The following is a 13,785-nucleotide window of genomic DNA, read 5'->3' on the forward strand; positions in this document are numbered from 1 at the left end:
ATATTTAATCAATGCCCAATGACTTCAAGCATAGATGTTTAAAATAAGTGACATTCACCTCTTTTCCTTTTAATGAAATGTGGCTCTCCAACGTACACTTGTGTCCTTCATTTATCCCTACTTAGAGCAAATACTGCTCATATATATTATTATATTTAACCCCCCTCAGACTTTAAAGCATACTATGATCCAGCTTCATTGCACTCTAGCCAATCACCTTCTGTAAAGTGACTAATGTTTTCATGCACAGGAGCAAAGGTAGTTGTTGGAATCACATTATCTGTTTAATACAGTGAATAAACAGGACATTTGTTCAGCTGTGCCACGATGGGCTTCTCTAAAGGGGACAGTGGAGTTTGTGACAGAGCAAGTCACAGAGTAAGGAGCAACATATACGATGTCCTAACAGTGGGAAGAAAAGGGAGCCACTGACAGTTCTGTGTTTATTTGAACTGTCAAAGACACAAAAGCCTGACTGAACTCCTGCCAGCGACTTCAAGACGACTCCACGAAACACACGCACGCTGCACTTTTACTCCATACCGTGTAATCCTTTGCGTGTTCTTGTGCACAAATACACCCACATGACCTGCTTGCTGCTTTGCTGCCGTGTAAACAATCTTTTATCCTGCTCTACGCTTTGTTTTCATTTGGTTAATATATTTTTTTTGCTATTTTTGCTATTTGTTTATACTGTCCCTATGGTGGCTCCTTTTAACACCTACGTCCTTGGGAGCTGACATGTTTGCAAGAGTAAATTAGTTGACATGAACATGAGCATGTGGGAGGATGAGTTGCACAGGTGATGCCATCATCCCCATAAAGTGATCCACAATAAGTTGTAGTTTAGAGTCTAACATAGTTACACACAGTGTCACAGATACATACTACTATATGTAGCTGCACATAACAGCATAGTGAGACTGCTCCTCCACCGGGGAACCAAAGGCATCTTCTACAGCAGGGGTGTCCAAACTACGGCCTGCGGGCCAACTGCGGCCCGCAGAAAAATTTATTGTAATACGGCCCACACATGGAACTTGCGCTGGACTGTGTTGTACTTCTTAGTCTCACCACTAGGTGGAGTAACGGTCTTGAACGAGGCAGCTTCTCTATAAAATGAGTAATAGAAGAAGAAATGTGCTACAGGTGACCCAAAATGGCAGAATTAAAGAAACGTAAGAGAGCAAGTGAGTGTAGAAAGTTTCAGACGCGGTGTGCGATGAGAGCACAGCTAATAACTAATGAAGATCACTTTTACATTACGGAGGAGCTGCTTGATGTTAGCAGTCTAAAGAGCACCAGGACGGGGGAGGATGTTTGTGAAGCTGTGCCAGGTGCAGTTGGCATGATGGGACTTAAATGGGACGAGCTGTGTGGAGGTACGACGGATGGAGCTCCAGCTGGGACAGGGGAGCGCAAAGGAAGGGCCTCTACGGTGTCCACCGAGGGGCAACAAAGTGGAGGTAAGGCTGTTGATTCGAGCACCAGGGCTCTAGCACAGACTATTTCAAGCTTCCCTCTCTGATGCTGATGCTAATGCTGGGGGGGCGCTGCTCTACCATTCTCATGTGCACTGGCTAAGTCGTGGCTCTGTGCTGCAGCGGTTTTATTCCCTGAGATCAGAAATGGACCAGTTTTGAAGAGAGAAGGACCTCTTCATGAGCTCAGTGTCCCTCTCTGGTTGGCATTTTTAGTGGATCTCACTGATCACCTGATCACCTGAACAAGAGCCCACAAGGCAAAGACCAGCTTGTACCACAACTAATAAATGAAAGCCCACTAATGGAAAGGCTGTTTTTTTTTTTTTCTTGAATCATATTCAGTTATCAAGCAGAATTTACCTACATTTGATTGATTTTGCCAACTTTAATCCACTAGAGGTGAGGCTATATACATCACCTCTAGTGGATTAAAGTCAGCAGCATAGCTCACTTCTAGTGAGTGGCCCAGCCCTTTGGATGTTTTTCTGTATGAGGCCCTCAGTGAAAAAAGTTTGGACACCCCTGTTCTACAGTATAATCAACGGAATCCCACTATAAAAACCCTTCTTTTTCAGCACAGTTCAGCTAAACATAATTTCACACCTGCCCTCATTTAGGGCTGGTTAAAAAAGAAATTAAGAAAAATACTTTTTCCAATCTGTTTGCAGCTCCTTATCTTGCCTGGGATTTAGACCATAGATTTTCATTTACATTACACCTGCTAAAATTATAGTACATGACCACAGTGACCCGGACATGAAAAGATGTTTCAAGTGTGGAGTCTGGTGTTAATTCTTTTAGAAGGAGACTTTCCTTAATTTGGCAGCCTGACTCTTTGCTTCAAAGAGAGTTTATTCTACAGTTGTTAGATTGAGTTGGTTTGCACAGAAAGGTTGTTGCACCTCGCTGCCTCTTTCTGTGTCCTTCACTAATTTTACCTTTTCAACACTGGAGGGCAGTATGAGCATGATGTAAATAATGGACATGTCACTGCTGCACCCTGTTCCACCCATGCTTGCACTGGGGTACATACACCTCAGTTTATATGCTGCCACACACCAAACAGATACGAGCCATATGTGGCCCACATGCAGGCTGAGTTGTGGCCAGATTAGGTTGTGCCTCTAATGGGTCAAATGATGTATGGCCCTGTCATGTCACAGAAGATGCTGGCCACAATACCCCCAAATGACCTTATGAAGCGGCATGGTTTAGTTCTCCTAAAGCCAGTTTAGTGTCATTGATTCACATTTGAATTTACATCAGAATATGTTTGTTTGAGGCAGACAATTTATTCATTGCTGTAGGCTATAACATGAAAAAAAAAATCTATCTTTATTTTGTTTGCTGAACCATTTTAAATGATTTATTTTTTTATTAAAAGTATAATGTAGATTTCTTTCAAGGCCCCTTTTTTTTATTATGATTGTCAATTTGTACATTAGGAGAAATGTGTGTTTTGTTTTTTTTGATAAAATTGAAATAATGAAATGTAACTGATGGTTTCAGTCAGTAGTGCACCTTGCTTTAATATGATGTCATTACTGAGATGCAGCAGGTGTAGATTAAGAGGGAAGAAGACACTAATTGCCTTCATGAGATGTCACAACAATGAACTCCACCTGAAACTCAGGCCCAGTCCGTTGCCATGGAGCCTGGATGATTGACAGCCCCCTGCGCTTTATTCCTTAGTTTTATCGTGTCTGCAGTGAGCGGGCTAACCGTTTAGCTAGCTAGCTTAAGTAGTTAATATGAAGTATTAACTAGTTTTCAGCTTCAGTTTTCAAGTTCCTGTGAGTTCTTGTTTCTTTGAAAAGACAGAGAGTGCCTCCGAAACCGGACCCCAAAGCCAGGTACGTCGTTTTTGTTATTGTTTATTTACATTGTTTTTGGAACTGTTGATACAAGCTAACTTCACAGCTGACCTGCCTAATTGGAAAGCTCATGCTAGTGTAGTTAGCATTAGCTCGGTACTGTTAGCTAGTTAGTTAGTACAGAAGCTAATGTCTCAGCATAGGTGGCGCTTGCTCCAGCTCCATTCTCTTGTGTTGAAAGTTCTGAAAAGACAATGAAATGCTGTGTAAAAATCATTGCTAGCGGTAGTCGTCACAGTTTAGCATCTCACAAGTGAACGTATATTTCACAGCTAAGGGAAAGCATGCAGTTTTGTGTTTGGCCACTGCTCTTTAAAAGGTGGTGTTAGCTTAGGTTAGCAAGAGTCCAACTGGGATGAGAAGTTTTTTTTCTTTAAAAGTGTTTGACAGTGACCTGGTTGGGTGAACCAAACAAATCACTCCATCAGCAATACAGAGTAAAAGTGAATACAGGTATAAGGTAAGCCTCAGAATTCATTTCAGCATTTGGATTTTCAATCTTAATAAGCTTACTTAAAATATCTAACAGCATTTATTGTTGATTAATTTTAAGTCTCATGTCCACTGAAAACAAGGTAGCAAATTTGACAGTATTTTAAATGTAATTCTTTGAGTAAGGCTTATTCTCCCTGCAGTGATACCTAATTTCCCCAAGAGCAGTTTTTAAAAACATATTATTGCCTCAACCATAACATCAAGTTCCTGTCTTGACCTCTTGTTGGTTTGCATGGTTTTCTTCAGGCATGCTAGAAATCATTTGTAACATTTGTTTGTTTTTATCATTACAGTCATGCATGTGGATTTGATATCCAGGATGCTTTTTATATATCGCCATTCAACAGACAGCAGTAATGCTGACAAACGAGCTTATTTTGATCAATTGAAATAAAGTTTTGGTCATTGTCAATGATGTCATCCCCAATTTACATGCATGCCAAAGGCCCTGTCTCATCTGAGAATTTCTTAAGTAAGAAAATTAAGACATTTGTAAATTAGATTGTTCTCAAGAAAATATTAGGGAGTGGGACGTGTTTAAGAACATTCTTAAAGATTTCCTATCCTTTTTCTCATGACTCATCCCAAGTTTTATCTTCGATAAAGTTTGTGAATTCGGACTTGAAACATGAAACGTGATTCATTCTTTGAGAACTTTCTGGAGGTGTTGAAGTTTGAAATGTAAGAGTGGGTGATGTAATTATCCCGTATAGCCAGTGAGGCAAGGGCATGCATTTCATCAGTCATGGCGCAGGTGTTTTACAGACCAATACGCCCACCGAAATCTTGTCTGATGGGGCCACTTTAGAGGTAAGCAGCTAGCACCATGCTGCAGTTATCTTACGTTTTCCTACCGAACACCAATTATGTTTGCATAATTGCAAAGTTTTTGTCTTTTAAATGGGGAGCTTGTTAAATCTTTTCCCCCTGTTTTCACCTAAAGCTAAATTTAGCTAACAAGGTCTGTCTGAATCTGAACTGCTTTGTTCAAAAAATGAGGCATTAGTGGTTTAGACTTCAGAGTGCAGTGTCAATTGATCTTACATCTTGAAAGAATGAAGATAAAATTTGAAATGACTTAAAACCGCTTATGTGATAAGCTGTTGGGAATGTTTTTGTGCTCTACTGTTGAATAGCTTTGAGCAGCCTCTTTTTGTGTAATGCCAAAGAGATGTAAAAAAAAAATGTGACATTTTGTTTTAATTTCCAGTTGATTATCTGTGATTATGTACTAAAACAGCAAACTTGCACCCCTTTAAAGAGATAGAGTGAAAATGTAAAAGGCTGGGAATTAGAAACACCAGAAAAAAGTATGGCCTGGGGAAAAGCGTCATGTAATGTGCTTTTCCGCATCCACCCCACACTCTCTCATTTTTGCCATTTGAATATACACAGAATTATTTACACCTTCAAGGCAACTCGACTGAACTGCACATCAGTCAATTAGTAAATCAGAAATTTTCTGTGATTCCAGTTAAGCATGGAGTCCTTGGCTCCCTCTGGTCCCCCCCTTTTAGTCTCCCATCCTGACAGTGACAAATTACTCCTCTGCTTGGCGAGATTGAAAATTAAAAGCATTTAAAGTTGCTCATGCATTTATGCTAATGAGAAATTCAGATATGATTTGCATGCGAAAGAGGCTAGTCTGAGAACTCATCATTGCCCCCACCACCTCCAGCCCTGCATTTCTTTAGGCTCTGTTTTTTTTTCTTTATATGTGAGTGAAGAAGAAAATGTAGTGTGTGAAATCTGACATTTTATATGACTGCGTTTCATTACATATAAAAATTGGCATTATTGCTTCTAAGAGGGTCTTTGTACAGTATTTATGATGCAACCTACCATTGGAACCCCCCTATAGAGACTCTGGCAAATTGGGTCATTGTGTCTGGCATTGTCACATCACACCACAGGAGGAAACACCACGAACATAATGACATTGTGCAGTTACAGCTCATGCTGTCTGTCTCCTGTCGGCATTTGGATAGGGACTATCAAATCCACAGTGTACTTACCAGTGACAGGGCAAAGTTTGAATAATGAGCATTATTTTGTGGGCATAAGCTTCTAAAGACTAACATTGAAATGTTTGTTCAGATGCAGATGCATTTTGATTTAAACATGGCCCGAATACTTTGGAGCTGGAGGATTAAAACTCTGGGTTGATTTGTTTTTTTCAGTAAGCTACATCCACGTCTTCCTCGCAAACTATCAAAGCGCAGCCTTCTTTGAATTTGTTTGTTCCACAGTTACTAAATGATTGTAACCTTGGAAACAAGATGCACTAATGAAGGTGGAAAATGAAATGGGACTTTAATTTGTTTCAGTGTTCATAGCTGAGGTGAAATGGATTAGTTTTGATTGAGGTGTGAGATGAAGAAGAAAAGCGCTGACATGACACTTGTATTTGTCACCATGTCATTTCAAGGAGGATGCTGCAGCAATTATGAATATGGGTGCACAGCAATTAAAAGCGGTAGTATTCATTAATAATTTTTAGATTCATTTTTCAGTGGCCGCTTAAATGATTACCACTGCACACAGGCTTTCCAATTATGCTGCTTAATTAGAAATGTCAATATTAAGAAATAATTAAACTTGGGAATACATTAAGGTTGTCAGAAATACTTAAAAAGTTATGACCATCATTTAAATGATGTTTTCTCTAATATGTTTTGCAATGATTTGTAAATTAAAGATGAGACTTTGATCCGTGTGTGTGGCAAACTGGTTACTTGGTAAATCATATGATCACCTATGTTTTTTTTTTTTGCAGAAGCACGGCTTTCAGGTGCAGCATCCATGCAGAGAATGCATGCAGTTATTAAGGTAAAGTGGGAGAAGCTGACTGCTTACCTTTCACTCCTCTGCTATCACATTTGCCCCTTTTAGAGCACTTCCTGGCCAATAAACTTAGCAAACTATACTCGCTAAAGATCACCAAAGAAATAGCAGAAGGATACACAAGTCCACCATATCACTGGTATTCAAATCTGTTTAAAGTCAACGTTATAGCCCTTGGAGTTATATGCTTATATAGTTCTTTCAATGACACAGTTACAGTTTGGCATTTAATGTGTATACAGTACATTTTTGTATGTTAAGAATCCTCATATAGTTGTATGTGTATTTCAAGTATGTAAACCCTTTCATTGATATTGAAAATCTTCATTTCTCTTAATAGCCACCTTAGAACAAGCCAGAGCATATCTTAACATTTTTACATGCTGTAGTGATGTTTTTTCGAGCATTTTAATTTGCTATACAACAATACAACCCTTTTATCCCAAGTTTTAATAATATGTATAGACTTGTGTCCAGACTAACTAAATAAATTGCTAAAAGGTGCAATAAACTATAAACAACTGAAACTGAACAACTTTTTTTTTTTATTTTTACACATATTTTTCTAAATAAGAATCACCACGTGATAGTTCATGCTCACAACGTGATGACGTGTATTCCAACGTAGGAAGCGCTGTGAACACCCGCGATCTGGATTATAACGTTTTTGTTGTGTGTGCTTTATACTGGATTTCTGCAAACACATTAGTGGAAGGAAACAGCGCTCCGGGACATGTTGAATGCGTGATACGAAAGCGTAACTCCCTACCGGCATTTAAAAATAGATATACAACGGGGTCGCGGGTGCTCCCCGTCGGTAATAAAGGGCTAAAATAATAAGATATATTTTGTTTGGTTACTGGGGCCTTGCAGGAAAAATTAACCTCATTAGTTTGTATGGTTTTAGTTCATTTCTGTGATCTCAGATGCTTCCAGCAATACTTGTGGACACATTCTCATACAAATGCTAGAAACTTAACTCTACTGTGAAGTGTTATCACAGGATAAAAGTCAGACGGGCTCCGACCAAATGATATTATTTGGTCATACACTTTTTCTCACAACTTATCAACCTACTTCCAAAAAAGCTTATTTTTACATTGTAGCTCTAACTCCTGTTGACACTGTGACCTATTCAGTGTGTGCAATTGTTCTGTTTGTCTCCCGATATTAAAAGCGCCAAGAGAGCCACGACTTGCTTGTTTTTATCTGAAGAGACAAACCAATTTTGAACTGCCTTTGATCAAAGGAATACATTTTCATTCCAGTATAGATCTCAGGTAGCTGCATATCAATACTACTGTAGTAGATTTAAGGCAGGCTAATAATCAAGTAGAGCCATCACCTGTTGACTGCAGTGGAAGCGGACTGAAAGAAAGACTTGAAAGCATTTGTACCTCAAAGCGATGGCAGCCTCTAATGATAGGATCGGTTTTGGCACAGCACGTTGGCCGTGCTTCCCTCAAAGCCTTGTGTGACAGTTCTTTAATTGGACTGCTCCGTTCCCTCAGTGCTGTAAAATGTTACTAGCCAGTATTGCTTGGCTGTTATGGTATAATTATTCCACAATATACTGTAATAAAATCAAGCAAGACAAAGTTGATCTCAAGGAATTCTGCGTGTCTGTTTATGAATACAGGCAATTTCATGTTCATTTGGACCTTGATATCCCTCTCTGAGACTTACTGAATCATTTCTCCCCCTAATCAAGTGCTAACTGAGCGCTCATGCATGTAAGAGAATGAGGAACTCAGACTCCTCGGTGTTACAGTTAAAGCAATGTTTTGTGCCTCCATCAGCGGATAATTTCTAAAACCATGTCCAATTACCTTTTGTGTGTTGTTCATAGTTCTTCAAGTCAGACAGCAAAAAGGATTTTGCAGTCATTGTGAGAACATAATCACATCATCCTCCAGCCTGTGTAAATCACAAATGGAGCTCCACGAGGTTGTATTTTTGACCTTGATACTGTTGACATCTCTCTCTGTCTGACTCTTACTTGTTGCTCTTGTTTCCCCCCCTGAACGGAAAGGAGTAAAAAGACCCTTGTGAACCAAGGCCTATATCAGTCAGATGAGAGAAAATAGTGTGTGTGTGTGTGTGTCTCCTCTAGCCTGCGGCTGCAGATTAGCCATGAGAGCCAGAGGATCGCCCCCGCTCTCTGACAAATGAGAAAAGCCACAGTGGCCCTGGCCAAAGTGACAGACCAAATGGAAGCAATTCCTCCCGAGGCAGGGGAGAGCAGCTGTGACCAGGGCCTGCTATGCCACTCTAGACAGGACCCTGTGTGTGTGTGTGTGTGTGTGTGTGTGTGTGTGTGTGTGTGTGTGTGTGTGTGTGTGTGTGTGTGCGCATGTGTGTATACTGGCTATAGGGACTGAACCCATGAGACAATTGGCATTTTTCTCCTGGCGGTCCCCATGAAGCTGTGTGTGCGCCGCTGACCTATGGGAAACCCCATCAGTCGCTGTTGACCGTGCACCTTTACCTGGGGGGTGGGGTTGCCATGCATGTTTGTTTTGCCCTGCTCTATTCTGCCCCGTGCTCTACAGGATGTGTTTGTGTGCATTGCTGGTTGTGGCTGGTGTTAACAGCGTTTAACTTTTTACATATGCATTTGTGCCCAGGTAATGGACAAAGACTCTGCACATGGTTGTGAGATCATTCCCCGTAAAGAGCAGTGCCAGGATACATCAACCCATCCTCACTTTAAAACCCTGTGGATGTGTGAGTAATTAACTCTGAGCCCTGATGGATTAAATACTATCCTGCTGAGATCGACTCTGTCTGCTGCCGTTGGCATAGTGACCTGCTAGCAACAAGACACTTTCAGGGGCAATGATGGCAGGAGTGGCAAAGAGAGTGATATTAGCAATAAGGATGGAAAGAAATGTAGAGGGTGTTTATCATTCCCAAACCATCGAAATAAACAAGAGCGGTGCACATAAAGTGAGTGAGTAGTCCTAAAAAATGAGGATTAGCAGATGGATAGCTCAGGGTTGGAGGCTATTCCCACCAGTATGTTGTACTCTGCCTCCAGTTCAGTCAGTCAGGCAAGAAAAATATCCAAACCTGCGTCTCCACAATGTCTTTCCTCCTTGTCTTTAAATCTCTCTGTTCTCCCCTCGCTCCAACCTATCACCCTGGGCCAAGTGGATCAGGCTTCACTTCAACACAGCCATCATAATTACTCCACGCCGGAAGAATCAATTACAGCTAAGCACCATTATTTCCAGAATGGAGCTAAACATTAAAGTTTAAAAATTCCAAATTATTAAAAAGTCATGCTCTCAGGGACACATGCAGAATATTTACTGTTAACAAATAACTTAATAACTTCACTCCGAATTATTAATTCATGGCTCACATTGGCTCGGCAAGACTTGTCTCATGGTTAATTTCTCTGCCTTTATACATTGTTAAATATGCATCACTTCCCGACTATTCTATACGAGTGCTTGGCAAATCTGTTAGAGCTTTGCGACTTTATTAGCTGCAGTTTTGTCTGCTGACATACTGATTTAAATATTCTAGTCTAAACGAATGCTTTGTTTATATAGCTGGAGAAATGGATGCAGTTCCTGTTTGCACTGTGCTGCTATGGGCCAGCTGGCATAGCACGATACAGTGGATCACTTTTACTTTGCTTGCCCTTTAAGCAAAATGTCGTCAAGACAGCCTCATTTGACTCATGTTTGAGCTAATGAGTGGGTTCTGATTGGAGCGACTAACAATCCAGAAATCATTGTTCGTGTTTTTAATGTTTTTTTTTCACATTCTTTGAATGTGAAATTATCAACAGACTAATCAGTCATACTACTTAGCAACTCAGCTTAGCAAAATGATTGTGATAAAAACAAAGGTGTACATTACATTCTGCTCATGAAGGTGCAAGTAATGTAACTGGAAAGAGGTTTTTGAGTTGAATATAAAAGGATATTTTTTCATTTATTTAGTTTCTTTCTCATAAAATCAATATGGCACGTCCAGACTATTCTGGAGTTCCTGGCTTTGATGCAGATTTTGGAGAGTCTAGAGGGTATACTGTATCTAGTCCTCAAGCCAATTGCTGCTGATGGCACTTCTCATTCATTACCGCTGGCTACGCACGCAGACAATCACTGGTGGGATTTATTTCCTTATTGGCATTTTATGCTCAGTTCAAGTAGTTTGGCTTCCACAAGATTAATGTTATTGCTGACTTGTTCTAATAGCCATTGCAACAAGCGGCAAATATTTTCCATTATAGGTTACACCTACAATAGTCCATGCAATGCAAATACCACTCTATACACTCTCCTCTGTCACAGGAGGTATGAATGGAATTTAATAGGCTGGGGGAAGATTGAGAATAAGGAAAGTGAAGGTGCTTGCTCTTTTAGCTGCTTCCAGCTGAGTGAATCAAAAACAATGTGGCAGAACCTGAAATAGTTCGCAGCTTTAGAAAAAAGTCCCCAGGGTCTGTAAATTGGCTCTCAGAAGAGGGAAAAAGAAACAATTGCCCTTTACCTCCGAGGTTGCATGTCATCTCTCTGAAACTCACTACTGGGCAGATTAAGGTCAAGTAGACCCCCCCCCTCCCACCTTTTTTCCCTCTCCTCTGAAGGGAGCAGAGAGAGGGCGAATAAAATGATGACAGGGAGGGATTGAGAGAGAGGGCGAGGGTAGAAACTGGGATTTTTAAGGTCTTTGAAAGAGGTTTTACACCCATCCCTGGTGGTTTTCCCCTCTCACTCCAAGAACTGTGTTGATAATGGCTGCTTGTCAAGGAGGATGAGCCCACCTGCTCTTTGTAACTCAGTCCTGCTGGTTCAGCTCATAGCCTAGACATAAATATGAAAGGAACACGATTGGAGGTTAGTAGGGGTCCTACATTTTGGATGTCAGTGGTTCCTTAACATAGTCGTAAAGGGTACAATATTCTATGAAAGGGCACTCCAAAAATTACATTTTACTGAGAGAAGACATGAACATTACCTTGCTGGTTCCTGCACTAAAATTGCTTGTTAACCAAACTGTAGGCCTTCTGAAATGAAGTAGGTCAGCCTCCTAAAGCACTTTTACTCCACATTTAGAGGATAACACAACCTACTATGACACTATCACCATGTTATGTCATTAGGTACTCACTCGTCACAGATGATAAATCAATAAAACTGAAGTGGCAAGCTTGCCAATTGTAATTACAGAATCAATTGACACACAATTAAGTCTTTTGTTTCAGTGGATTGTCCTGTCAATCAGAAAAGAGCTCTGGCACGTTCAGTAATGTGTGAGTGAATGGCATAACATTTGCCTTTCCATGTCAAGGGCACAGTTACGAAGTCTGCCAGCAATTAAGAACTATAATGTGCTGAGTCGAGCACGGCAACAAAATAGGCTGCAATTTCTTCTGCTCCTGTTGAAATTATGCTTATCAGGTACCTCGCCTCAGCAAAGGTGAAAGGTCGGCCTGAGCAGGCAGGCAGCATTTCTCCACATAATTGAGAGAAGTTTGGATTTAATTGTATAATTAATCTTGTCGAATTAAGTTACACAGAAGTCCGACCCTTAAATTAGGCAGTCTGGAATATTTTAAATTGCCTTAATGTGAATTCTGGCTCCAGAAAGCACTTTGTTCCCTCCTGATGGTATGAGGTAAGTTTTTAGCCATGATGAACACGGCATGCTGTAATAACCTGTTAGCAGTTCTTATCACATTGCTCCTTTTTATATGATTAATTTCCTCAGAAAGTAATTGCAAATTTGAAGAGGGGCTCATTGTATTGTACAGCATCTTGTGAGCCAGTGGAGTGAAAATATGTAGACAGAATTCATGGTGATGCTCAACAAACTGAATCTGAGCATAAGAAAGTCTACATTTTTGACTATTGATCTTTTGATGAGAGTTTAGTTCTACAATCTATTACTTGGCTTTCCTGCTGTGTCCCCCCCTTTGTTGATTGCTAAACTCATTTTATATGACTCCACCTGTGGGCCCAGAGTGTTAACTTGACTTTGGGATTACCCTGAAGCGACCATAGTCATCCTGCTTGGAAGTGATAGTGTATTGGTGACTGTGGCTTGTGGCAGCATCAGATCTTGAGGTTAACATATGTGGGAGATAAACGGGGGCATAAAATCATTTTCTGTCCAGCTGGGCTCACCTGAGCAGCCTTAAATGTCCCTGTTCTAATGTGGATATTATGATCTCATGACTGTCAGTTATGAAGTTATTCAGTGTGATCCATGCTGCTCACATTAAATGGTGAAAACCGTTACAGCTTGATGAAAACAGGGACTATTGCTAAAATGATTAGCTGATTAGCTGATCGATGAAAAACGGACTGACACCAATTTTGAAAATCAATTATTTGCTTAATGTAATTTATCTCTTGACAATATGACGCTCTCAATGTGCAGAAAAGTTTATGAAGCAAACCATGTTGTTTTGATGTGATGTGATGTTAACATATCCCAATGAATTTTTAATTTAAATATCATTGTAAATTTATTGTCTCGGGGGTTTTAGACTGATTGGACAACTATCCACTTTGCCAAACTCAGTGACAAAATGCAGCACAATTCTGACATTGGATATGTTAAAAGCTTAATCAACAAATCAGATTAATCAGCAATGAAAATAGCTGTTAGGTGTGAATCCAAGCTCCCTTCCAGAAGTGTGAGTGAGCAGAATGTGGTAGTTTAACTGGGATTCAAACTTACTTTCCTTTTCACTTCTTTCAGAGATGAATTTGTAGCCACCAATGAATTGAGAGCACATTAATCCTCTGTAGGTGAATCCTTGGATGTATGGATCTATACATTTCATTAATCAGTAAATGGCACCTGTGCATGACAAATTTATTTCAAGTGGTTTTGGGGACACAGCATGTGTAACCATGACCTGTCATTGAATAGCGGTCTGTCAGTGGAGCTCACTGCCAGCGGTGCTATACGGGTGCTATAGAAGGTCGGCAAATGGAGTTGTATGGTGTCCATGTTATGATATGGTAGTATAACCTTGTCATAAATTCAAAAGCTCAAGCGCCATCTCTAAACACACGAATGCGCCTCATTGTATCTCAGCCAGATAATCTTGTTTCAAG

This window comes from Pempheris klunzingeri, chromosome 13 (genome assembly GCF_042242105.1).
Source record: "Pempheris klunzingeri isolate RE-2024b chromosome 13, fPemKlu1.hap1, whole genome shotgun sequence".
Classification (NCBI taxonomy): domain Eukaryota; kingdom Metazoa; phylum Chordata; class Actinopteri; order Acropomatiformes; family Pempheridae; genus Pempheris; species Pempheris klunzingeri.